Source organism: Panthera tigris, chromosome A2 (assembly GCF_018350195.1).
Source record: "Panthera tigris isolate Pti1 chromosome A2, P.tigris_Pti1_mat1.1, whole genome shotgun sequence".
Classification (NCBI taxonomy): Eukaryota; Metazoa; Chordata; class Mammalia; order Carnivora; family Felidae; genus Panthera; species Panthera tigris.
The window spans coordinates 108,636,189-108,663,937 of NC_056661.1; the positions used below are offsets into that span (position 1 = coordinate 108,636,189).

Genomic DNA, 27,749 nt, shown 5'->3' on the forward strand with positions numbered 1-27,749 from the left:
GGGGCAGTACTGACCCTTCTGTCACAGTCCAGTACTAGCTTGTGGCCTGTTTAAGATAACTTGTGAAGACTTAGATACTGTGAGTCCTGAGGTTCACATGTATATAATCTATGAGAGTATCTTCCAGTTATATCAGCTCTGATTGTTAAAGAAAGGTCTGCCAAGAAAAAATAAGCCACTGATGCGGTATTTAAAACGTTCCTAAAATTGTTCTTGCCTCTTATTCTAAACAAATGTTAGGCCAGTATATAAGCAAAATCAGTTTTCATGCATTGTGAATTCATGACGAGTTAACCTGCATCCTCTTCGATTGTGTCCTGACTCCTTCACTACAATTTGGGAACTAGACTGAAAGTACATTGGGATATTGATTTAATAGCATCAGTTAATGTAACATATATTTGAAATTTGCACATTACAGACACAGTGAATTTTGATTATAGAACTTAAAATAGCTGTTAATGACTGGGTTAGTAATATCTCCTCTCCAAGAAGAAGAGTACTTGAACTAGCATTTAAAAATGAAAAAAAAAAAAAAAAGCGTGATGCTACTGAGTTTGTAAAACTGATGGAATGAGACATCACATACATAACTACACACATGATTCTAGGCACATATTGTCTAGGCACATATCACATCAGGTGATAAATTCTTATCAGTGGTCTCATGCTAGTGGGAGAAGGAAAACATGTTATTGGATTGGATTGTTTTTGACAATTCATTTTGAAAATATTTTATGTGAACAAAATTTTAAGTAGATTGTATATTTTGACCGTTGACAATTATAATTATCATTCTGTATTAACCCACACTTTGTATCTTTTTTGGGGGGGTTAATAATAGCAAAACATTTTTCAAAATTTCCATTGAATTGTGATATTAAGAAAAGATTGTAGAGTTCATGTATCATGATATTCAGCATGATGTTGTTAATCTGAGCCATTTCTTGTGTTTCTTAATTTTGGGCAAACAATTTTTTTAGTGCTGTGGAGAGAAACAAAATGCCAGTTAGTTTTCAGAATAAGGATACTTTCAATATAACAGGAAAATAAAACTAGTATTTTGCACTTGTTTGCATTTAAACTTTGACATAAAATTCTAAGGACATGTAATATCAATACATTGAATAGATTGCTAACAATCATTGTAGTCTTGAGGAGGCTTAGTAAAATGGTTGTATTTTAGCGTTTGCCATTTTTCGGTGGTGGTGGCGGCGGGGGGTTTGGTGAGGGCCTTATTAACAATTCTTATGAGGTCACTTTTTCCAACTCATGTTGGAAATCCCATAAGATAGAAGGAGCTAAAATGATCTTGGGCAGTATCGACAAACCTCCAGGTGGTGAATAACCATTAGTGCCTTCTCATTGAACCGAGAGTATAGAATTAAGCAATTTGAGTCAAAATGTACAATGAAGTTTTAAATTTTTGTACTTCACACAAGACATAAAGTAAAATTTGATTGACGCATCACAGCAATGTAGTCTGTTGTAGTGGTACTCAAAACATGGCCCCAGAACTGGGAGTTAACACCACACAGCTCATCAGAAATGCAAGTTCCCTGGCTCCATTCCAGACGCACCCAATCAGGATCTCTGGAGGAAGGATCTAGGGATCTATAGCTTCACAAGCTCACCAGGTCATTCCATTTATTTATTTATTTATTTATTTATTTATTCATTCATTCATTCATTCATTCATTCATTTGTTTATTAATGTTTATATTTTTGAGAGAGGGCAAGCAGGGGAAAGGCAGAGAGTGAGCAAGACAGAGGATTCAAAGCGGGATCTGCAATGACAGCAGAGAGCCTGATGTGGGGCTCGAACTCATGACCCCTGAGATCATGACCTGAGCCAAAATCCAGAATCAGACACTTAACCAGCTGAGCCATCCAGGCACCCCTCACCAGGCACCCCTCACCCCTATTTTTTTTTTTTTAAGTTTATTTTATTTTGAGAGAGAGAGAGAGAGACAGAGAGACCTAGAATCAGAGGCAGGCTCTGCACTGTCAGTGCAAAGCCCAATGCAGTGCTTGAATTCTGAACCATGAGATCGTGACCTGAGCTGAAGTCACCATCTTAACTGACTGAGCCACCCAGGCACCCCGGTCGTTCTTTAGTACACTGTAGTACAGCTAAAAAAAATAAGAATCAAATCTGTCTCCAGAGATGAAAGGATATGAACAAAATAATCATTTTCACTGAACATCTGGTGTAAGATTTCAAGAGTCAGAGTTTTTATTTGGGGTTTTAAAAAAGTTTTTACGAAACAGCTGATGATTTTCACGTTTTCGTTCTTGTAACAACTCACAACATAGAAGCAGTCTCGGTAACAGTTATTTCTCTAGACATTTTTCAGTATCCATTTGATTTTAGCCTTCTGAAAAGTTTTTTTTTTTTTTAAGTTTATTTATTTGATGGGGAAAGGGCAGAGAGAGAGAGAGAGAGAGAGAGAGAGAGAGATATGCTAGGGACAGTAAGGGTAAGATGGTTAGCTGACTGACCCACCCAGACATCCCTGAAGAATTTTTTGTAGCTAACTGACTATCCTTCTCTTTAAGGTAACACAAAGATGAGAATTTTAACGATAGCGAATGATAAAGAAAGAATGATTTGCATATATAAGATGCTTTTTTATTTTTTTAAAATTTACATGTATTTTGAGAGTGAGAGAAGTGGCAGAGAGGGAGGGAGAGCGAGAAGACCAAGCAGGCTCTGTTGCTGTCAGCACAGAGCCCAAGGAGGGACTCGAATTCATGAACTGTGAGATCATGACCTGAGCCGAAATCAAGAGTTGGACACTTAATCAACTGAGCCACCCACATGCCCCAAAAATGTTTCTTTATTTTTCACGGCATTCTGGGTACAAAAAGGGACTGTGGAGTATATATATTTTAAGCATAAGTCTTCAAAAATAACAGAAGTAGTCATAAATGACTTGTCATTTAGTAACCCTATTTTTTTTAATTTAGTCTAATTTTTTTTAGTTAATTTAGTAACCCTAATTTTTTTAAATTTCTAAATAAGAAACTTTGAATTCTTGATAATTAATTCTGTAACTTGGAGCAAAAATAAATTTTAGTTAAGAATGAATCTTACAACTTAGCTTTTCAGATTTATGATGTAGATAGAAAGCTAGCATTTGCCGGGGCACGTGAGTGGCTCAGTCCATTGAGCGTGTGACTTCGGCTCAGGTCATGATCTCACGGTTCTTGAGTTCAGGCTCCGCGTTGGGCTCTGTGCTGACAGCTCAGAGTCTGGACCCTGCTTCGGATTCTGTGTCTCTCTCTTTCTACCCCTACCTTGGTCAAACTTCCTCTCTCTCTCTCAAAAATAAATAAACAATAAAAAAAATTAAAAGAAAAGAAAGCTAGCATTTGCCAACAATTTCAAACTTACGGGTGAAAAGCCTGGAAATCTGATGAATGACATATTATTCCTGCCCCCCCCCCCTTTTTTTTTTAACTAAGCCTAAGAATATATATTGACGTTTTAGGCAAATAGAGAACTCAGACCTCCCAAACATTAAGTAGTAATCTTTCTACTAGATAATTCTTTCTCAAGTTAAGCTTTGGTAGATATAGGTGTCTTGAGGCACAGAATAGTGTAATAGCATGGGGCTGTCTGATTCCTGCACTTGAGCTACCATTTCTTCCCAGCACGTGCCCCACAGCCGGGAACACGGTGTTGTGTCTTGTGTCTTGTATACAAAGAAAAGGCACTGATGTAACTCTTGGAGAACTAATTTCAGCATCAGATTTCTGGGCAGTTGGAGTCCAAGAAAAAATTTATCAAGACCACGTCCTACTCATTCTTAAGAGTTCAACTGTCAATGGGTTGTTCAGATATTTAAACCTAGGCTCTATTTCATTTCAGGACAAGCAAGAAGTGCTTCTATTTCTGGTAGATATTGAAGTAGAGAAGTCTAAAAAATAGCTTAAAAACATTGTAAGTGGAGAAGCAGATAGTAAATATTTGAGGTTTTACAGGTCCTTATGGTCCCATTTGCAACTACTTACCTCTGCTATTATTGTAAAAAAGCAGCCATGAACAATACGTAACAACATGAGTGTTACTTTGTTATAGTAAAAGGATTTGTTACACATGTAACACAATGTCACACGTGTAACTTTCATGTGCCACAAAATATTCTTTTCAAAAAAAATCTTAGATTTTTAAAAATTGGAGTGTAGCTGACACACAATGTTAAGCTAGTTTCAGTACAACTTAGTGATGTGACAAGTTTACACGTTGCTACTTTCACCATCCGGGTAGCTACATCTATCCCATTACATTGCTACCACAATATCACTGACTATATTCCTTGGGTTCTTTTGATTTAAAAAAAAAAATTTAAGGCAAAACTTGTCATTATCAGCTCACAAACTAAATAAAAATAGGTGGCCACTCATCTAACATCTCATGAATTAGCCCAGCAGATTGTGAGAAAGGGCAAAAATTGTTGGTGGCTGAACATCTGAGGGTCTAAAACTAGAGCTTGTCAAGTCTAGTTGCTTATCAGCATCCTTTGGTGAATTATCTGTTAAAATTCTTACATGAAAAATAGGTTACAAATGCAGATAGTTTAAGATTCAAGTTAAAATGGTGAAAATTCTTCCCATTCCTGCCTTCCAAGCGTAAGCGATGTTAACATTTCTTACAGTTCCTTCCAGAGGTTGTCAGTTCACATAACTGAATGTACATATGGATTTGTATATATAATAATGGATATGGGTGTGTTTATGTGTTTATGTAAATGTATAAATTATGAGAAGGAATTGTATATGTTTAATGGGAAGGAAGTTAATGTAGTTTTACTTTCTTACAAGAAACAGTCACTCTGTGATCCAGCAATTTTACTTCTGGGTATATATTTGAAAGAAATGAAATGAGGATCTCAAAGAAATACTTGCCCTCCCATGCTGATTGTTCTTTGTTACATACCTATTTGAAAATGAGATGACTCTATAGACTTCTCCTTTTCCCTTCTGTAATATTGTCCAGTGTTTTAGTCAATTCTCATTTGGAATCTATGCCTCTTCATTTATTGGAATTGAGGGGCACCTGGGTGGCTCAGTTGGTTAAGCGTCTGACTTCAGGTCATGTCATAACCTCACGGTTCATGAGTTTGAGCCCCATGACAGGTTCTCTGCTGTCAGCACAGGGCCTTCTTCAGATCCTCTTACCCCCCTCTCTCCTCCCCTCCCCTGCTGGTTCTCTATCCCTCAAAAATAAATAAATACACTTAAAGAGTATTGAAATTGAGTGTTATTTGGATACTTGATAAATTCTTGGAGTTTTTCAAACTGAAAGTTTCCTATCTCCATACCCATTTAATTGATCTTCAGGGATAAAAATGGTGTCACTTAGTCACTGAGCAGAGAACAATGATTGGCACATAGCACTGGTTACTCAGTAAGTACTTGACTGATCGATCTACTTTGAATATCAGTTAGAGAGAAAGCTCTCTTGATTGTTCTGATGATCAGACAGGCTTTTTATAACTGCTGGTCTGAAACTATTTTTCTATTTAAGCTTGCATAATCCCTAATTGAATGATGCTGTCTTGTTTACGCACCTTATATTCAAAAGCTTGCTTCTTGGGTGTTAACTAGACTTGATGTGGTGATCTTATTGTGTTATATACAAATTTCAATCATTGCTGTATACACCTGAAAGTAATATAATATTATGTCAACTATACTTCAATAAAAGCTTGTTGGGTAATTAAGGAATCAATACAAATGTGGATAGAGATCTTGTCTATAAAAAAATGCCAGTGGCAACTGTTAGTCAAAACAGCTTACTATAGCAGAGCAAATACCTGTATCCCTTTAAAAGTGGACACACTAGTTTTTAGTTGTTGTACGAGAAGGTGTCTTACATCATCTACCAAAAATAACTGGGGGTGTTTTACCTTTTTTGAATATGAAAAGACCTTCTTCATATGACTATATCCAAGTGATGCCGTCTCTCCATCCTAAAACAGAATAGAGAACTAAATACATTAACTCAGGACCACGGCAGAGCTCTGAAATGGGCATTGTGATAAGCAGGTGTCTATCTACAGACAGTTAACTAAGTTAGCAAGCAATTGTGTGATGGTATAGAGGATACATAATTATAACTAGATAGAAAGAGATGGTGTCCTTGCTGATGACAGTGCTGAGGTTTTGTGACTTTTTCAAATCTCCAGGCCCATGTCAGTGCTCATTCAGTGCTGTTTTAATTAGTGGTGATTGAGAGAACATCTTTGGACCATGCAGAAGGTCTGACTTTCAGAATTTACAGGAGGAAATAACAGATAATCTTTGCATACTTGGTAAACATGAATGCTTTGGACTATACTATACAGTGCCATTATATCTTGAGTGACAAGAGATGTTGGCCCTTTCAAAGTCAGAATAGATAATGTTGAAACAAATTCCTAATTTTACTTTGAGCTCTGACATGGAAAAAGTCTGGTGAGGGAATTTCATGGTTGAGAGACACAATAAACAAATATGCTTCAGAAGCCTCCAGAAGAATGGAGGAGAGGGAAACAGAACATAATGAGTAGAGAGAGAGAATCCACTAGGCTTTAAAAAAGTGAAACAAGTAGTTGGGAAAGTTATGAGATTAAAGAATAAAATCATTGAGGAGAATGCACAAAACATTCAAAAATATTGCACAGTATATTCAGGAAATATCTCGAACTACAGATGAGAAACATTGAATTAATTTGAAAATAGAGTTGCAGACTGGTTTGGACACCCAACTGTATATTTTAATTGTTGTCAAACTGTGCTTTCTGGTTTTGATATCATGGTTGAAAGATGGCCAGGAATTAAGAAGCAGAATTAGGAAGCAAGGCAAACATGATTGCTTAACTTTGCTGATGGGTTTGTTTTTGTTTCCTTGTTTTTTTGGCAACCACTTTATTAAAATAATCATGCATTAATACAGTTCATCCATTGAAAGTATGTGCTTTTTTTTTTTGTATATTCACAGAGTTGTGCAACCATCACTGTCATAACTTTAGAACATTTTAGTCACCTTAAAAGGAAACGCTGTACTCTTTTTTTTAAGTTTATTTATTTTGAAAGAGAGAGAGAGAGAGAGAGAGAGAGAGAGAGAGAGGGAGAGAAAGAGAGGCAGAGAGAGAATCCCAAGCAGGCTTCATGCCAACAGCATAGTGCCTGACAAAGGGCTCGATCCCAGGAACCAGGAGATCATGACCTGAGCTGAAATCAAGTGTCAGATGCCCAACCAACTGAACCATTCGGGGGCCCCAGAAACCCCGTACTCTTAAACTATCACTACGTAATCTCTGCATTTCCCCTGGCCCTAAGAAACACCTAACCTACTTTCTGTCTCTATGGATTTTATTTTTCTGGATATTTCATGTAAATGGAATCTCCCAAGATGCAGTCTTTTGTGACAGGCACTTGCAGTTAATGGAATGTTTCCAAGGTTTATTTGTGTTGTGGCTAATATTGACTTAATTCCTTTATATGGCCAAATAATCCATTATATGGATATACCATGTTTTGTTTATTCATTCACCAGTTAATGGACATTTGGCTTCTTTCCTGCTTTTTGGCTTCTATAAATCCTGCTTCTATGAACATATGTGTACAAGCTTCAGTGTGAATATATGTTTTCATTTCTCTCTTGTGTGTATACCTACAAGGGAATTGCTGGATCAAATGCTAAGTCTACACTGAATCTTTGGAGAAATGAAAAGACCATTTTTCTAAGTGGTTACACTATTTTACACTCTGTTATTAGCAGTGCAACTGGTTCATTTTACCTGATTTCAAAATCTTAACATTGCAAGACCTCTTCTATTAGTTTAGTGCCCCACCTTAATGAAAATTCCTTGCTATCTGTACAAATCCCAGAAGATTTTCTTCACAGCTTTATTTGAACCTTTGTAGTAACTTCACATCACATTTTGCATTAGGTAAGCGTTACTCTTGAAATAGCCTCTAAGACTGTGCTCCTACTTACTTTCCCTGTCCTGTTGCAAATCTTATGCATTGCTGGAACTTCAGCAGTGAAAAGAATTAATTTTCTCTGCTCCCTATTCAGCTTAGTTCCACAAACATTAAAGGAATGTCTGCCATAGGCCTTAGTCCACTTAGCACCGGGTGTACAAATGTAAAACAATATAATGTCTTCTCTCCATTCATGGCCTTGTAGGGAAGCCATACTGTAGTATAATTATATTTATACACTGTATCTCATAATAACAGTAGGCTGAAAGTGGTACAGAGTTTCTGTTCTTTACCATAATTCTGTCTCCAGCTCTGGCTATGCTGATCTGTCTTCTGAGATGTTATTTATTTTCTGGTATGTGTTTCCTGAGTACCTGTTTTATGCTGGGCCGAGTGCTGAGCAGTTCTTTTGATTCAAAAGGAAGTTAGGATTTGGGGGCTCAATATTTTTTTTCTTGAACCAGTTATTACCTTTTTCCAATTAATCTTCCATTTTCTCCCTAACATACATAACTGTTGGGTGCTGTCCTCTGCACTGAGGGTCTCCATATGCTACTCTGTACACTATCTCAGACTCTGCTTTCTGAGCTTCATTTTGTCATTTGTTTCCTACATGCTGCTAGATGGTAAAATGCTCAACCAAGTGTAAACCAGCTTTTTTCTTTTTTAAGTTTATTTATTTTGAGAGCAGGTGTGTGACAGAACATGAGCAGGGAAGGTCAGAGAGAGAGGGAAGAGAAAATCCCAAGCTAAAAGTGCCATTAGCACTGGAGCCTGACAAAAGGCTCAATCCCATGAAGCATGAGATCATGACCTGAGCCAACATTGAGGTGGACACTTAATTGACTGAACCACCCAGTTGCCCCAATTCTTTTTATAAATTAAAGTTTATTTATTTACTTGGAGAGAACAAGAGAGAGAACACGTGTGGGAGAGAATCCCATGCAAGCTCTGTATTGTCTGTGCAAGCCCGATGCAGAACTCAGTTTCAGGAACTGTGAGATCATGACCTGAGCCAAAACCAAGTCAGACAGTTAACTAACTGAGCCACCCAGGTGCCCCCCTCACCCAAACAATTCTTAATGGAGTTTCCAGATGATGTCAGGCATTTTTTCCAGTAAAATACTTTCTTAATTGAAATAGCATACTCATCAAGTTGTTTAAGATTTATGGCACATTTTTAATGTATTACTCACAAATTTTACCAAAAAGTTTAATGGACATTTGAAAGTGAATACGCAGAATATTGGTGCCCTCTGTTACCCCATGCAGTTTAACTCTGTCCTGGGGGGTCTTTAAGGGTAACAACTAGTTTAATCTTTGGTACATTAAGGTTACTGAGCTCACAGTTTTAAAACTATTGTGTTCATATACAGAGATGCCTGGTAAATTATACTTAGGGAAGTATTTCCCTTTTTGAATTTATTTTGCAAAAGTTTATTGCTTTTTTAAGTATGGAGTTTCTGTGGCTGTTAAACTGAAGTAGAATTAACTTGGCTGAACACAGATGGATAATTGGCTTGTGATTAATACAACTGTGAAGTTGTATCAATGAATGAACTTGGGAAGAAAGTCAGTATTTTAGAATTTAAAATGATGCCATTGTTGTTCTCTCTTTGGTCCATTGATGTTACCATTTCAAGGAGTGGTCAAGTGTTTTATGTCATACTGCTGATTTTTGAATTGGCTATGTGGAGGCAAATGATTCTATTCCTATTTCTTTTACATGGAGATGTAGGAATCAATTTTGAGAATTTTCTTTATATAATATCTCTTTATAGATGAAGATTCATGTGTCTGTTGCCTAGGTCAAGGTAAAACACTAAGTATAAAATAGAAGTATTTTTTCCTTTTTAAAAAACAAGTGATTTCTAAACATAGAACCAATGACAAATTTAGATTATGAGGTCGAAAATCACTGCAGCTGTTAACTGGAATCAATATAGCAAATACTTGATGAACTGAAATTCTTAGCAGGTGGATAAAGGATAATTCCCTGCAGACCCTTCTATAAAATCATTCTACAGTATTTTCTTAATAAATACAGGTCAGGGAATTGGAGCAGATTTTCAGGGGTCTTAGTTGGTTTTAGAATATCATTATGACCTGCCAGTCAATAATTATTTTCCAGGACTCTGGTTACCGAAGCTGTAGGCAAACAAATCAATTCTTCCCTATTTTTATCAAAGATGGAACAAACTGTTACTGTCTTTCAATTGTTGTTGATCAGTCCTTTAAAAACATCTGACTTCTGATTTCTGCCCCCCCCCTCCCCCCCGCCATTTGGAGGTAGTACATAACACATTATTCCAGTTAATTTTCTTTTTAAGTAGGCTATGGATAAGAAACTAGGTATCTTCAAACAATCTAAATGACATAGCTGAGAAAATAAAATGAGATCCCAATACCACCTGAGAGTGTCAGGGGAGTTCTCTTTTCCTTACTGAGAGCAAAGACAAAGTTAGAAGGAAGTGTGATGAGGGCGAAGCGGAGGAAGGAAGCTACATGTAACGTAAAATCTGGTCCAAAAATTTCTCACAAGAAGCTAGATGATAGCAAATCATTGTTAGAATCTAGTAGGTTACTTCAGGCTGTTATTAAAAGACATTGACTAAAAGTCAGAACAAACCTATGGTGACAGATGGGTCTGTTTATGTCAGTTGACATGGAGCAACCAGTTAGAACTTGGATTCACATTTTAGTTAAAAAGTATTTTAAAAATATCATCAGCTCAGTTCGAGTCCACTTGGTGAAAAGCCACATCCTGGGATTGCTGGGAACAGTACAATGAAATTGAAAGAGAACTGAACCAGGACACCAAAAGTTTGCTTCTGGCTGCAAGGCATGAAACTCAAATAAGATGAGGCTTATTAAAGGCCTTGCAACTGTGAGGGGCAATGCAAAGGTGACTCCTGGCATGCAAAAACACTCTTTTGACTTTTTTTTTTTTTTTTGACTCTTCTTGATTGAATAGATTAAAACCTCCTTTTAAATCTATACCAAGATAATAAGAGTAGGCATGAGCAAACATTGCTTAAAATGGAATTCAGAGGACTGTCATTCTTGAGTTTTTTCGTGGTCACTTATCTTTGTAATCCTTCCAACAGTTACTCAGCCTTTGCCTTTTCAACTTAGAATGCTGTCCTTCTTTAAAGTTGTTCTTCTCACTCTAATATCTCCCATTGCCAGCAGTGGATCCCTTTAGAACTCCTCCAGATTGAACATGGTCACCACTCCAGATTGGCTCTATTTAAATTACTTCTGTCCCTAATCTGCAGTGGACCCATTTTTTTTTTAAGTTGACTTAAGTCATCTTTATACCCAATGTTGGGCTTGAATTCATGACCCCAAGATCAAGAATCACGTGCTCCTCCAACTGAGCCAGCCAGGCACCCCTGCATCAGAGCCTGCATTTGAACATGATTTCTTTGTGTTCAAACATCGGAAAACCCTGTTAAATGGTAACCATGACACCTGATAAGAATCTCCATTTCGGCTTCTATAACCTATACCATACATTTCAGAATGCCACCTTTACCTTATGGACTGGTCATCTTATACCTTAAAGACAGAAATAAAAGGGTAGATTTAGTAGAGGGTAGGGACACTTGAATCTGGAGCACAAAGTCCAGTGTGAGGAGACCGCAGGCTCTCTGTCAAGTTTAAGTTGCCATGGAGAAAGGGAAGCAGTCATCAAGGGCAGAGTCTTTACCTGGATCCAGTGGGCTTCTTGATGGTCTGTGTCAGAGCTGCGGTAGAAGGCTCAAAAAGCCCTGAAATGGTATGGAAATTTCTATGTGCCTCTGTTCATTGTCCTGGGGAATAAAGCTCCTAATTGCCTTAAGATTCTTCCTAGGGTTTTGTATGCAAAGAAGTGCTAAGAAAAAGTGAATGAGGCGAAAACACTTAAAAAGGGCTCTCGATGGTAGAGTTAGAGCTAAGTAGGCGAAATCTATATCAAATCTGTATTAAATCTCTATCAGAATCGATATATCAGAAGAGAGAAAGAATAATGTCACTGTTTTCATATTTTAAAGCTGCCAAATTTAGAGTTGAGTGGGAAACCATCTTTTTTTCAAAATTGAAGTTATGCTGTATTATTGTCAAAGACTGTTACACTTTAAAAAATTAAAATAGTGGTTTTTCATTTTATGCTGATGAGTTGTAAAACAGATGTCAAATACATTCTATGACCGAGCAAATCAATTCATATATTACTATTTTTGGATTCATAATACTTCACTTGGTAAAATAGAATGTTTATTCTGCCTCTAGTATTTTACTTTTCAAAAGTATTTTAATACAAGTCATTTACTTAAATATTACATTTAAAAATCTCTATTTTAAAATAAAACAATTAAAAAACAGGAACAGTTGTTATTTGTAGAATAGTTTTTAAAGGGTCATTTTGGCTAATGTCAGTTTATTATACTATCATTAATGAAAGTAGAGAATAAAAATAGGAAGTTAGCAGAGGAAATCCAGTTCAGTTAAAGAAGACTACTGCAATTTCATTTAACTTTCCTCACCCACAACTGAAGACCTCACTTCGGAATAGTGACACATTGATCATGTAAATGTAACTGAGCTTGACCAGAGATTAATTAATCTGGAAATTTTGCTTGCTTACCTGAACTAGCATGTGGTCTTGTTGGAAGTATATTCTGGATATTTCTGGTTAAAAATGGGTGTGCATTTATAGACACACACACACACACACACACACACACACACACACACACCTGATCAACAGCCCCACCTGCATTGAAACAAGATCACAGTCACCTGCAAACTTAGAAAAATAGGCTTGTCTGAAAAACCGGTATTACTTTGCAGTTCTCAGGATTCTTATACCAGAAAGCTTTTTTCTTTTTCTCTAAATTAAGATTGAATGTCGTCGTAAAACGAGTCTAGATACTGTCTTTGGGCTTTTTTCTCTTGTACCTTTTTTCGCTTCCCGAGGTAATTTAATGTGTGGCTGGAGTTCAACACCAAAGGTGGGGGAAGGAAGAAAGGAACTTGTATGAATATAGGTACTGTGTGTTTGCCATTGTTCTTGTTCCTGCTGGAAGTTAAGTGAGGCTTGCAGATTAGATAGAAAGCACACAGAAATTCCTCAGGGTTCCTCTGTTTACAGGAAAATAATTAACAGAGTGTGGATCTTTTTTTTTTTTTTTTTTTTTTTTTTTGCTGAGAGAAAGAGAAATAAAAATGCTGTTTTAAAATTTAACACTTCTCTAATCTTATAAATTGATGACCTTACTATGCCAAAAATAGGAAAACAGGCAATTGGATGAGTTTGTTGATATTTATCTAATAGTTAGATTTAAAAAAAAAATTTACAGTACATGGTTGTGGTAAAACATTTTTTAAAGTACAGTGCTGTGTCAAAATAAAAAGTAGAATTCTGTTCCTCATTCACCAGCCCTGCCTCTGTCTGTTCAGCCCACCTCCAAAATACAGCTCTGACCGAGTTCTACTTCCTTGAGTTAATTACTATTAAAGTGCAGGACAGTTTCACCACATCTGACCTACCTGTTTTTTTTTGTTTGTTTGTTTATTTGTTTTGTTTTGTTTTGTTTTATACAGCTCAGGAATGAAGAATGATTTTTACATGTGTAAATAGTGAGGGAAAAATGATAATTTTTGACATGTAGAACTCAGATGAAGTTCAAATTTTAGTGTCTATAAATAGAGATTGCTGGATGGAGTGCAGCTGTGTTCAATTCCTTATGTATTGTCTATGGTGACTTTGGAATTCTAACAGCAAAGTTGAGTACTCTGACAGGGAGTGTCAAAGATAAAATATTTACTATATGTTCTTTAACAGAAAAAGTTTGGTGACCCCTAATCCAGGGTATTGTCCCATGAGTTTTCCTCTCGATCTCCCTCTTTTCTTGTTTCTCTGTTTTTGTCTACTCAATATATTAACAAATACACTGTTAAAGAGTGGGAGAATTGTTAAAGAGTGGGCATGATGTTTATCTTCCAACATTAAAGTGTGCTTCTAGTATTTTAACTTTAGACCTAGTGATGGTTTGATTTACCATGTTAACATAAACATTTTTCCTATACTGCATCTCTTGAAAGAAAGAATACTGGTTTTGTCCTATGAACATGGATATGAGGTTTTTCATTTTATATAGTAAATTTATAGTTTTCCTAATTGAACCTTCCTTGTGGTCCTAAGAGAAACCCTATGTAGCCAGGTTGTATTTTTCTTTAACTATACCATTGGTTTACATATTTCTTCAGTTGTGCTTTCTTCCTTACATGGGTTTCTCTGAGGGAATCTTCCTTGGAACATACTTTTTAAATAGAATCCTTCTTTCCATACTTTGGGTGTTGTCAAATAGATGAACATAAGGGAAGGGAAGCAAAAATAATAAAAACACAGGGAGAGGGACAAAACATAAGAGACTCAAATATAGAGAACAGAGGGTTACTGGAAGGGTTGTGGGAGCGGGGATGGGCTAAATGGGTAAGGGGCATTAAGGAACCTACTCCTGAAATCATTGTTGCACTATATGCTTACTAACTTGGATGTAAATTCGAAAAAAATAAATAAACTATAAAAAAAATAGAATCCTGCTGAAGATGAAGCAACTTGACATACAATTTTAATTTTATTTTACCTTTTTAAAAAATTTTATTTTTAAAAGTTAATTTATTTATTTTGAGAGCATGTGAGTACCTGTGAGGGGGAGACAGGGGAGAGGGGGAGTCCCTGGCAGGCTTCCACCTGTCAGCGCTGAGCCCAAAGACTCCATGACTTGAGGGAGCTCCATCTGACTATGAGATCATGACCTGAGCCATTCAGGCACCCCTACAATTTTAATTTTAAATCCAGCATTTATGAATCAAAGAAACAGATGGGCAGTGATCCCTAAATATTTTTCTCACCGAGAGTTGGAATGCTTTTACCTTGTTCTTGATGGCTAGTGATTTATGGAAAAATCTCAAAATACTCTGACATCCCTATTAAACTCCTCACATATTATCTATCGTAATAGATACGGAGATGGTGGTACTGCCTAAAAGGTAACAAAATCAGGTCCGTGTTATCTAAGCTGATTAATGTCTTTGGTTCTCACCCAGTAGTGTGATCATATACTATGTGCTCTAAACAAGGACGACACTGGGAATAAAAGGAAGTAATAAAAGCCATTGGAATTGTATAATTTGAAATAATAATTTAAAATGTTTGTTGGCCCAAATTGGTTTTATTGCATAACACATCACAAATTGTTCAGTTAATGATGATTTGCTAAAGTAAAATTACTTAAAATATATTCATGTACATTATACCAAAATTTTAAAAAATATTCTTTGTATATATGAACATTAATCAGTTTTTTTTTCAATTAGGCTCTACACCCTGAGTGGGGTTTGAACTGATAACCCTGAGACGAAGAGTCACATACTTCCCTGACTGATCCAGCCAGGCACACCTACGTTAATTGGATTCTTAACAGTATTTGTCTCCAGGTACCTGGTAGTTTTCTGAAGATTTCTTTTTCTGATATCATCCGAAATAACTTTTCAATGTGGTCTTTTTTCTCATATAAATGACAGCAATTACCTTCAGTTTTCCTTGTGGTTAATACAGTTAGAATTATCATAAGTTTTAAGTGGCACTTCTCTGTAGACTATTTTTTCTTCCTTTCTTTCTTTCTTTCTTTCTTTCTTTCTTTCTTTCTTTCTTTCTTTCTTTCAGAGTTTAATGTATCGTAATAGCAAACTTACAGGAACAGCACAGAAGACAGACAGCATTAAAAGCCTGTGCTTGCATGTAGGACAACTCATTTAGAAAAGTATAGTGAATGGATGGAATCTACTGGATGATAAAAATGCTGCAGACACTATTTAGTTGCCGCCAAAAAGAAATTTACTTGTTTAAAAAAAAAAAAATCCAAATGCTGGCATTGTCCAGAAAAGTTTAACAGGTTTATTTATCATTGTTATAAAGTTAAACTGCTGAAATGTGTTCACTGAAACATTTTGACTTGCCTGAACGCTTGATGTCCCCGCATTTATATTAAAAATGCACACATGAATGAAAATGGAAAAACTGCCAATACTTGATATCTCTTCCCTATTTTTCCGTTTGCAATCCATTTTTTTTTTTTAAAGAGTGAAATGTTTTCCATCAGTGTGGATGCTTAAGCACGTTCGCCATGTATGCGGCATGCTGGCTGGATGTCTTTTGGCATAATTGTTACTTACATGTTTGGCATAGCACACAGGTTGGCATCTTCAAAGAGGCCCACCAGGTCGGCCTCCCTTGCATCCTGAAAAGCCACGCTCTGGAAGCGCAGATCTGTTTTGCAGTCCTGAGCAATTTCTCGCCCCAGACGTTGGAAAGGAAGTTTGCAGATGAGAAGTTCGGGGGTTTCTGACTGATTTTGCCGAGTGCCACGATACGGGGCTTGTAATGATGAGGTTTCTTCACCTTCCAGTAGAGGGCGCACTCTTGCCAGCGGCTTTTGTAGCCAGTTGCTTCCTCGGTGCTTGACCACCGGTCGATTTGCAGGCAGTCTACGAGCCATGGTACAGAAACCTCCTTACTGACACCCCCATTCTTCTTTGCTGGAGCTCTGCGAGCTACAGTCGGTAGGCGGCGGCTGCCAGGAAAATTCGACTCTATCATTTTTAATTAAGAAAATACTCTTTCCATAGGTGCTTGGTTACCTGGTAAGTTTGAGAAATTTTATTTCAGTGGAGGATAATCTTTTGAATCTTAGAATCATAGTTAGTCTTACTGAGAAATGATCTCAAATACTTCATCTCAGTTAGAGTCACTTCTTCAAAAGCAAATTTTATCCTATGAAACATGCAGTATAAATGGTTTCTTTTTATAATTATTTAAAATGTTATATTAAATTTCCAAGCTATTGTAGGTTTTTCAATTTCTTTCCATTGGGGAACAAAATGTAAATTTATCCAAGTTAATAAATATTTTTAATAAATCAAGATAGTACCACTTAGGGTTCATTCTTTCCAGGGAAATAACCACATTTTTACAAAATTATTTGGTCACATAAATTGAATGTAGGGTTAGAATTACCTATCCATTTATAATGTGTGTATGTATTTGCATGCCTGTGTCCATCTGGCTGTTTGAGTTTGTCAGTCTTGAACTGAGAGAAAATAAACAGTATGAAAGATGAACAGTGGAACATAGGTCTGCCTCTTACATATTGCAGGGCACGGGCCTCTTTCTTAGAGGCAATAGTTACTACCAACTTCTCAGGCTTTCTTCCAGAAATACGTTCTCTATATTCAAGAATGTCCCCATTTATCATTCACTATCATCTCTGTATATACCTACCTATGATAATTTTTTACTTTTTATTTTAAAAATTTTAATTCCAGTATGGTTAACATACAGTGTTAGTTTCAGATGTACAATGTAGTGATTTTATAATTCTATACGTTACTGAGTGTTCATCATGATGAATGTACTCTTTAATTCCCATCACCTTTTTGGCCCATCCGTCCACCTACCTCCCCTCTGATAACCATCAGTCTGTTCTCCACAGACTCTAAATAGTTTGCTTTTTGGTTTGTCTCTTTGTTTTTCCTTTGTTCATTGGTTTTGTTTCTTAAATTCCATATATGAGTAAAATCATATGATACTGTTTTTTCTCTGACTTGTCTCCCTTAGCATTATACCCTCTAGATTTATCCACGTTGTGGCAAATGACAAGATTTCTTTCTTAAGGTTGCGTAACATTCCAGTGTGTGTGTGTGTGTGTGTGTGTGTGTGTGTGTGTGTACATTTGTGTCTTGATTTTGGATACTAACCCTTGATGAGGTATGTCATTGCAAATATCTTCTCTCATTCAGTAGTTTATATTTTAGTTTTATTGATTGTTTCTTTTGCTGTACAGAAACTTTTTCTTTTGATGTAGTCCTAATAGTTGTTGCTTTTGTTTCCCTGGCCTCAGGAGACATACCTAGAACGATGCTGCTATGGCCAGTGTCAGAGAAGTTACTGCCTTTGCTCTCCTCTAGGATTTTTATGGTCTCAGGTTTAGGTACTTAATCCATTTTGAGTTTATTTTTTTATAGGATGGAAGAAAGTGCTCCAGTTTATTCTTTTGCATGTAGCTTTCCAGTTCTCCCCACACTGTTTGTTAAAGAGACAGTTTTTTTTTTCCCATTGCATATTATTTCCTTTGTTGTCAAAGGTTAATTGACCACATAATTTTAGGTTTATTTCTGGACTCGCTACCCTTCTATTGATCTCTGTGTCTATTTTTGTGCCTTTTGATTACTACAGCTTTGAAACCTGGAATTAGGATACCTCTAGTTGCATTCTTTTGATAGGGATTGCATTAAATCTCTAGATTGCTTTGGGTAGTATGGATATTTTAACAATATTTATTCTTCGACTCTATGAACATGAACATCTGGCCATTTGTGTCATCTTCAGTTTCTTTCATTAACGTTTGATAGTTTTCAGAGTACAGGTCTTAAACCTCCTTAGTTAAGTTTATTTCTGGGGCACCTGGGTGGCTCAGTCGGTTGAGCGGCAGACTTCGGCTCAGGTCGTGATCTTGCAGTCTGTGAGTTCAAGCCCTGCGTCCGGCTCTGTGCTGACAGCTCAGAGCCTGGAGCCTGTTTCAGATTCTGTGTCTCCCTCTCTCTGACCCTCCCCCGTTCATGCTCTGTTTCTCTCTGTCTCAAAAATAAATAAACGTTGAAAAAAAAAGTTTATTTCTAAGTATTTTATTATACTTGGTGTAATTATAAATGGTATTGTTACCTTAATTTCTCTTTCTGCTATCTCCTTATTAGTGAATAGAAATGCCATGGATTTCTGTATACTGATTTGGTATTCTGCGTCCTTACTGAATCTATTTATCAGTTCTAGTAGTTTTTTTGGTGGCCTTTCAGGTTTATATACACTTGCCTATTAAATTTTTATATTAACATAAATGATGCCGTTCTGTCAATACCTCTGAATGTACCATTTTCATTTACTAATAATGAATATTGTACCATATCAGAATAGGTAGTTATGCAACTATTCACTAAATGGAAGAGAAAGAATGACCTGGAGAGAATATTTATCCATCTCTATTTTCTAAATCCTGTAGAGCAAATAATTTTAAAAATAGTGTTTTCTGGAAAAAAACAGACTCTTTGGTTTAAAGGAGTAGATATCTCCAGAATTCGTTAGTGAGCAGTGTTATTTTATATCAAACATTTTAAACGCATAGGGTTTTCATAAGCTGCTCATGTTCAGCATCTGCAACCTATGGATTCTTGTTATGTCAAGAATGATTGCATTTTCTGGTACAAAATAATATCCCTCTCATTTCCTTTAAGCCTCTCAAGTTTCTAAGTCTTGAGGATACTACAACTAAACACTTGGTAAACAATTGTTTTTTTTTTTTTTTTTCAACAATATGGATAAAAAAGAGACATTCCTTGGTACTTGCCCTGTGGGCCCTGTAGGCACAGCACTTTTCCTCCCATACAGGAAAGGAAGAGAGGAGTAAGCAGTGGGTCTGGGGAGCAAACAGGGACAGGGCTCCTGGATGATGTATGGGACAGCTGGCTCCACTGAAGAACTGGAGAGAGTGTGGATTAGTAAAGTAAGTAAAGTAAGATGACTTGGTAGAGGTGTATCAAGCCAGATATTAAACCTTAGGAGTGTCCTCTGTTTCTTAAGCTGGCATCTTGGGCCAGATTTATACAGTGAGTGTCTTTGTGGCTTCCTACTCCATGAAGATTCAAAGTTTGATTGCACTTCATGAAAACTCCAGCAGAATTTAAATTTACTCCCACCTACCATGTCATGACTAAGCCTATGTGCAGGACTTACTGCAAATCTCCTGGATGGTGGTTCCTTTCAGTTTTGCCTTGAAGGCACACCTTGATAATAGGCATATCAATCCTCTCTCACTCTGGTCTTGAGTGTACTTGAATTTTCACTTTGGCTAACTGCACCTTTTTGTAGTTTCCAAGAAGGAATGATTTTTTTTCTTTTTCCCTGTAGTTCTCAGAGGAGAGTTTGGAAGAATGTGGACTTCAGTTGCCATCTTGATTTAAAAGATGTCATTTACCTCACTTTAAACTGAGCCTAAAATGGGTTCAGTCACTTGGCCAGGCTCACAGTAGGTGGCTCAAACTTAGATCTATTCAACCCAAATTTTATGTTTTCCCCATTAAGGGAGACATGACACATAGTGCTTAAGAGTGGAGGCCCTAGTGAAGAATAGACAGGTTCTAACATCTGGAAGAATGGGCCCATTAATGGGCCATTTTGGGGACCTCAGTCTCCAGGGCTGATTGGAGAGAAAGCAAAAACCTGCAAGGGGAATTTCCCCTTTTACTGTCTTCTTTACAATGGGACCACTGATTTTAATCATGTATTTGATCATGCTTCATTTAACATTCTCATCATTGCCTTAACAATTGTCATGACAACTGATGACTTACAGAACTCATTTGAGAAATAATGATCATGGAGCCGTATGTCCTCTGTACCCACCTTCCCATTGTCCTGCTCCAGGCCCAGAATGTCTAGGTTCAAATACCTCATTCGTAGCCACTGCAACCCAAGTAAAATCATTAATATAGGTAGCGAAGACGATAACGTTCATCTTACAGACTTGTAAGAATGAGTGAGGTAAGAATGAATGAGTGAGGACCTGAATGAGTAAGAATGAATGAGTGAGGACCTGAAAAGTGACAGAAGGGGAACTCTGCCTTCCCAGACATGTTGTTCTACTGTGGACCAGGCTCCTGTAATTGTTACTGGAGATGACATAGAAAGTACCAATGTCAAGTTGGTCTCTTTTTGGGAGAGATGATAAATGCATATAAAAAAATGTTGGATGAATTCCCAATATTAGTTTCCTTACTTATTACTATAACTATTCTTCACATGGGCCCACTAAGTCCAGAAACTAAGTAAGAAAACTCTTTATCAATAAAATTAGTGGATGTGAATTTTCAAAAATTCACATATGTTTAGGGATTTTCCAAAATTGTATTAAAAAAAAGATGATTCACAGGTTTCAAGTACTAATTCCACTTCTATTTTAAGCAAATTTAATTGTGTCTTCATCATGTTTTCATGGCTCACCAAGTTACTTTAGTGAATGCTGTCTGCTGAGAAGGTGAGATTATAACCTGACCACTCCAGGTAGTTGGGAAACTACAAAGGCTGAGCTGAATATATTCTCTGGTTCTGACATTAGGTGTCACTACAATCAAGGGAAAGCAGAGCAAGCAAAGGAGTCCAAAGTGGAATTGTAATATGGAGGGAGAAAGATACACATTTAAATTGTGGTGTGAAGTATCTGGAGAAGAACCTATGACTTCAAGGTTTGCATATTCACATTGTCATTGAAAGAAAAGAACATCCTAATAGATGTAAAAGCATCCATTTTCCTAAAACTCATAAGAAATACTTGCTGATACTTTGCATATCTTGCTATTTCTTCCCCTAACTGATGGTAAAACTGACAGAGGCTGCCAGGAATTGTCAAAAAAGATAATTTTAATTTGTTATGAATGAGACCAGCTCACCTTAAGAGTCTAATTCTTAAAATTACTTAAAGGAAGATTTTAAGTTTAAGCTTCAAGTATATTTTAATTACATAACTTATTGGATGTTTCAAAAGACATTTTGTTTGATAAAGATGTTATCAACCATTGACCTTAAAGATTGAAATTAAGATTCAAGGACCTTAAATTAAAAATTTATTTCCTGCTTGGAAGGTTTTTTTGTTTTTTTTTTCTTCCACGTCACTGCCATTTGTGTGCTAAGTGTATAGTTATCAGATACATTCACATTTGTTTAAGGAAAATATTTGTAAACAGTTGGAGAGAATGGAGCCCATCTAATGTTTCCCCTAATTGTTAGGCAACATGGTCAACTGAAAAGTCTGAAAAGTTCATACTCCTAAGAGATGTATTAAATTAATTTTCCCATGTGTATGCATTGGCAAACACTGTTGGAATAGATTCAGAGTATTAACGACTCTAATGTCATATGTATTGATGAGTCAAATGGATGCTAACTCAAGTGATGTCTGAGGGTTCTAGGGGGAAAAAGAGTGTTCCATTTGTATGTGGGGTAGGACTGATGATGAGCATTTCATGAAGCAGCTATTTATGAATCAAACTTATGAAGTAATTGAACATACTAACAACTGGAATGGCAGTATTGGATTGAGTATCAGCTTCATGTGTATATAACTCAACTTACCAAGGGTCCACAGGATCTCTGGTTTAGACTCCCAAAACAAGTACCAAAGTTCAGTCTTCCTTCCCTGTTGATAATGGTCTCTACTGACAGATTTTGAATGGGAGTGGTTTTAGTGATTGGGAGTTTGGACCTGGGGAAAAAGTGGGAAAGATCCAGAGGGAAGATTGGTCTGTGCATTTCTGTAACTCTTTCTTCCTCAAGCTGTGATGGAGGCCTGGATTCACCCCCTCTCAAGTTTCTTTTGGGCATTATGAGCTTACTGGTTTACTGAAGATTTAGAAAGATGAGTATCTGACACAAGTACATTACTTTGGTGATGCTGGGGAGTATACTGATGATGGAGATACAAGTGGGGTTCTCAGTGTTAGAGATAAACACAATTTAAGGTGTCTTGAACACTGCTTTCTTTGTTCCACTTGATAACTAATATACCAGCTTGCATTATATGAAAACTGTTGCATTTATTTGGTCAGAGAGAGAAGACCAGACGGTATGGTCTAGAGAGCAGGCTGCTGTCGTGTGCAAGGTGTTTCTGCATCATTTGCAATGGCTAGATTATGATCCTATAGTAATTGTCCAACTCTTATTTGATATTTTATTGACGGTTTGTATTTTGTTGGTTTTCTTCTCTGAAAAGAAATGGATATATGACATATCTCAGACTAGTGATTTTAGTATTGTTTTGAATCTGCTATAATTATTGAAACTGTTCCTGTGCTTCTCAGTATTATCTTGATGATTCACAACCAAACTTACAACTAAGTTATCCAGGTTATATTAATCTTTATATTAGCATGCCTTAGAATTGCTAATTTTTTATAACTGGAAAGAATGAAATATCTAAATATGTCTCAATCTGCCTCTGCCAAGCTGTTTCAATAATTATGTTCACAGCCAAAAGTATGGATGTGTCATAAAATGTTAAAACTATGAACATATACCAGTTACTATGGCTTCAAGAATTAATGATTATCTTCATAATTAGGGACCTTGTCTACCAACATGAGGAAGCCACTGATGTCACGATATGCTGTATTTTACACTATACAAAAATTAATTTCTTTTAATTCCACAGTTTAGTATTCTTTACCCATATTTACTTAGTTTGTTTCTTTAAATTTCATTGATAGCTGCATACTTTTTGTTCCAATTCCTTGACAATTTTATTTCTTATGATTGATACCATCATACATTTATGGATTTCATGGTATAAGTTAGTTTTACTCTTCTCAAAATGTGAAATTACCTTGGTGCTATGGTAGCTTTAAGTATGATACCCGCAAATGAGTTTAGAGGTTGGAGTATGAAAAGTGTCACAGAACAAACTGACGAGCTCCTATTACATGGCTTATTGGATCAACACACAGAGAGAAGCAAGGGGAAAGAGATGTTATAATTAACATGACTTATATGGAATGCAAATGGAGAGGAAGGCCACATGCTTAAATCTTGTGCTATATATAAAATCTGTACTTCCTGCCCCTTTCTGCTAGATAGCTCGTCCATGCTAATAGTGGGTTTATGATAATGGAATTTGGAGATGGGCAAGGGGATCAGTAGAAGAAAGGTACCTGAGTCAACTTGTCCTATTGAAGAGAAATAGGACAAAACATTGGACCGGTAGCTCTAAACAAAGAGCAATGGCTTTTATTTGTGTGGGGTAGAAAACGTGGGGAGCCAGTATGAGTGTCGTCAATAGGTGACTGATTTAAGCATGACATTAACGAAGGAGGCATGATTGGAACCTAGGAAATTTGCAAGAATTTTGGCACCTTAGTTGAGACTTGAATTCACTTAATTGTATGCAAATTATTTTAGGTTACACTTCAATGACTTTTTTTTGGTCTCCAAAATATCTTTATTATTTTTTTCCTCATTGACAATTCAATCAAGGGTAGTACGTTACATTTAAGTATATGCCTGTAGCCTTCTTTAATCTACGATAATAACCTCATGCCTCTTTAAATGACATTATAAGATATTCTCCAGTAAAGCCACCAAGGCATTCTTATTTCTTTGTGTGAAGATTTTTCATTACAGATTCAATTTCTTTAAGGCAAATATTCAGATTTTCCATTTCCTCTTTTGGACATTTTATCATTTTTGTCATCTTAGTCCTTTGAATCTGTCAAAAACTCTTCTTGTTCTGTTTTCTTTTTTTCAACGTTTTTTATTTATTTTTGGGACAGAGAGAGACAGAGCATGAACGGGGGAGGGGCAGAGAGAGAGGGAGACACAGAATCGGAAACAGGCTCCAGGCTCCCAGCCATCAGCCCAGAGCCTGACGCGGGACACGAACTCACGGACCGCGAGATCGTGACCTGGCTGAAGTCGGACGCTTAACCGACTGCGCCACCCAGGCGCCCCATTCTTGTTCTGTTTTCTATCCAGCTTCTTCTTAGTGGAAGGGACATTCACCTCTAGGAGAAAGTGACCCAAATTCCAGGAGCACATTTTCTGGGTTTATTTGTCCTATTCCCCACCCATCTCCCTCCATTGACACTCAGTTTGTTCTCTGTCTTAAGAGACTCTTATCATTTGTTTCCACCCTCTCTCTTTTTTCCCCTTCCCGTATGTTCATCTGTTTTGTTTCCTAAATTCCACATATGAGTGAAATCATATGGTATTTGTCTTTCTCTGATTCACTTACTTTGTTTAGCCTAATACCCTCTAGCTCCATCCCCATCATTGCAAATGGGAGGATTTCATTCTTTTTTGATGCCCAAATAATACTCCTATATATATTTCCCACATCTTTATCCATTCATCAGTCGATGGACACTTGGTCTTTTTCCATAGTTCAGCTATCATTGATAATGTTGCTATAATAACACTACTATAAATATTGGGTGCATGTACCCTTTCGAATCTGTATTTTTGTATCCTTTGGGTAAATACCTAGTAGTCCAGTTGGATCATAGGATCGTTCTATTTTTAATTTCTTGGGGAACTACCATATTGTTCTCTGGAATGGCTGTACCAGTTTGCATTCCCATCAACAATGTAAGAGAGTTCTCCACTTTCTCCACATCCTTACTAACATCTGTTGTTTCCTGTGTTGTTAATTTTAGCCACTCTAAAAGGTGTGAGGTGATAACTCACTGTGGTTTTGATTTGTATTTCCCTGATAATAAGTGATGTTGAGAATCTTGTCTTGGGTTTGTTGGCCATCTGGATGTGTTCTTTGGTAAATGTCAATTCATGTCTTCTGCCCATTTCTTAACTGGGTTATTTGGTTTTGGGTGTTGAGTTTGATTAAGTTCTTCATAGATTTTTGGACACTAACCCTTTATCAGATACATTGTTAACAAATATGTTCTCCCATTCCATAGGCTGCGTTCTACTTTTGTTGATTGTTTCCTTTGCTTTTTATCTTGATGAGATGAAAGTCCCAGGAGTGGACATTTGCTTTTGTTTCCCTTGCCTTTGGTGACATGTCTAGTATGAAGTTGTTCTGCCCAAGGTCAAAGAGGTTGACACCTGTATTCCCCTCTAAGATTTTGATGGTTTCCTGCCTGACATTTCGGTATTTCTTCTATTTTGAATTTATTTTTGTGTATGGCATAGAAAAATGAAGTTGAAGATTAGTTGGCCATATAATAGTGGGTCCATTTCTGGGTTTTCTCTTCTGTTCCATCGGTCTATGTGTCTGTGCTTGTGCCAGTACCATACTATCTTGGTGACTGCAGATTTGTAAAAAAACTTGAAGTCCAGAATTGTGATGCCTCCTACTTTGCTTTTCTTTTTTCAGGATTTCTTTGACTATTTGGTGTATTTTATGGTTCTGTACAAATTTTAGGATTATTTGTTTAGCTTTGTGAAAAATGCTGGTGGTATTTTGATAGGGACTGCATTAAATATGTAGATTGCTTTGGGTAGTATAGACATTTAAACAATGTTATTTCAGTGCATGGACGTGGAAGGCTCTTCCATTTCTTTGTGTCCTCTTCAGTTTCTTTCACAAGTGTCCCGTGGTGTTCAGAGTACAGATCATTCACTTTTTTGGTTAGGTTTATTCCTAGGTATCTTAGGGTTTTTGGTGCAATTGTAAATGGAATCAATTCCTTGATTTCTTTTTCTGCTCCTTCATTTTGGTGTATAGAAATACAACAAATTTCTGTACATTGATTTTTATATCCTGCAACTTTGTTGAATTTATTTATTAGTTCTAGCAATCTTATGGTGGGGTCTTTGGGTTTTTTAACATAGAGAATCATGTCGTCTGCAAATAGTGAAAGTTTGACTTCATCCTTGCTGATTTCCATGGCTTTTACTTCTTTTTGCTGACTGCTGACTTCCAGTACTGTGTTAAACTCTGTCTTGTTCCTGACTGTAGAGGAAAGGCTCTCAGTTTTTCCCTACTGAGGATTATATTAGCTGCGGGTTTTTCATATATGGCTTTTATCATATTGATGTATATTCTACCTATACTTACTTTGTTGAGGGTTTTTATCAGGAACAGATGCTGTATTTTCTCAAAGGTTTTTTTTCTGCATCTATTGACATGATCATATAGTTCTTTTTAAAAAAAAATAATTTTAGAGAGAGAGGGAGGGGAGAGGGGCAGAGGGAGAGAATTACTAGAAGGCTCCATGATCAACATGGAACCTGATGTGGGTCTTGACCCCACAACTCTGGGATTGTGAGCTGAGCCAAAATCAAGAGTAAGACACTCAATTGACTGAGCCACCCGGGTGCCCCAGGATCATAGGGTTCTTATCCTTTATTTTGTTAATGTGTTGTATATCATTGATTTATTTGTATATGCAGAGTGGTTTTTTTTCCTTTTTTGATAAACACAGTATAGTACTGTAAATGTATTTTCTTTTCCTTTATGATTTTCTTAATATTTTCTCCAGCTTAATTTATCAAAACCATATAGTATATAATACAAATAACACACAAAATATGTGTTATCCAACTATGTTATAGGTAAGGGTTCTTGTCAACAGTAGGCTATTAGTAATTAAGTTTTGGGGGTATCAAAAATTAAATGCAGATTTTTGACTGTGCACAGGGTTGGTGCCTCTTACCCCTACTTTATTCAAAGATCAACTGTATACTCATGTAACCATCTGCACAGTTAAGATATAGAATATTTCCATCAACCTCCAAAATTCCCTTAGGCCATTTCCCACACCTGGTCCAAGAGACCACTAGTCAACTTTGTTACTATAGATTAGTTGTGTCTTAAAAAATTTTTTAAGAAAATATTTATTTTTGAAACAGAGAGATAGAGAGCATGAGCAGGGAAGGGGAAGAGAGAGAGGGAGACACAGAATCCAAAGCAAGCTCTAAGCTGTGAGCACAGAGCCCGATGGGGGGCTTGAACCCACATACCGTGAGATCATGAACTGAGCTGAAGTTGGACACTTAACCAACTGAGCCACCCCTAATTTTGTCTTTTTAAAGAAACATATATATGATGTAGTCTTTTGTGTTCAGCTTATTTTGCTAACCACAATGTTTTTGAGATTCATCCATTTTGTTGCTTCCATTAGTAAACCATTCTTAATGATTGCTGAATATTATTCCATTGTGT

At 36.6% G+C, this 27,749-nt stretch overlaps 1 long non-coding RNA gene across 2 annotated transcripts in view; it reads left to right on the plus strand.

The window, feature by feature from the left end:
- The window catches only part of LOC122233762, a 144,209-nt gene that overhangs the window by 7,252 nt on the left and 109,208 nt on the right, over positions 1-27,749 (plus strand). For both annotated transcript variants that reach the window (XR_006211474.1, XR_006211476.1), the window contains exon 2: positions 15,346-15,465. This is a non-coding gene — a long non-coding RNA (uncharacterized LOC122233762). The remainder of the gene's footprint in view (positions 1-15,345; positions 15,466-27,749) is intronic.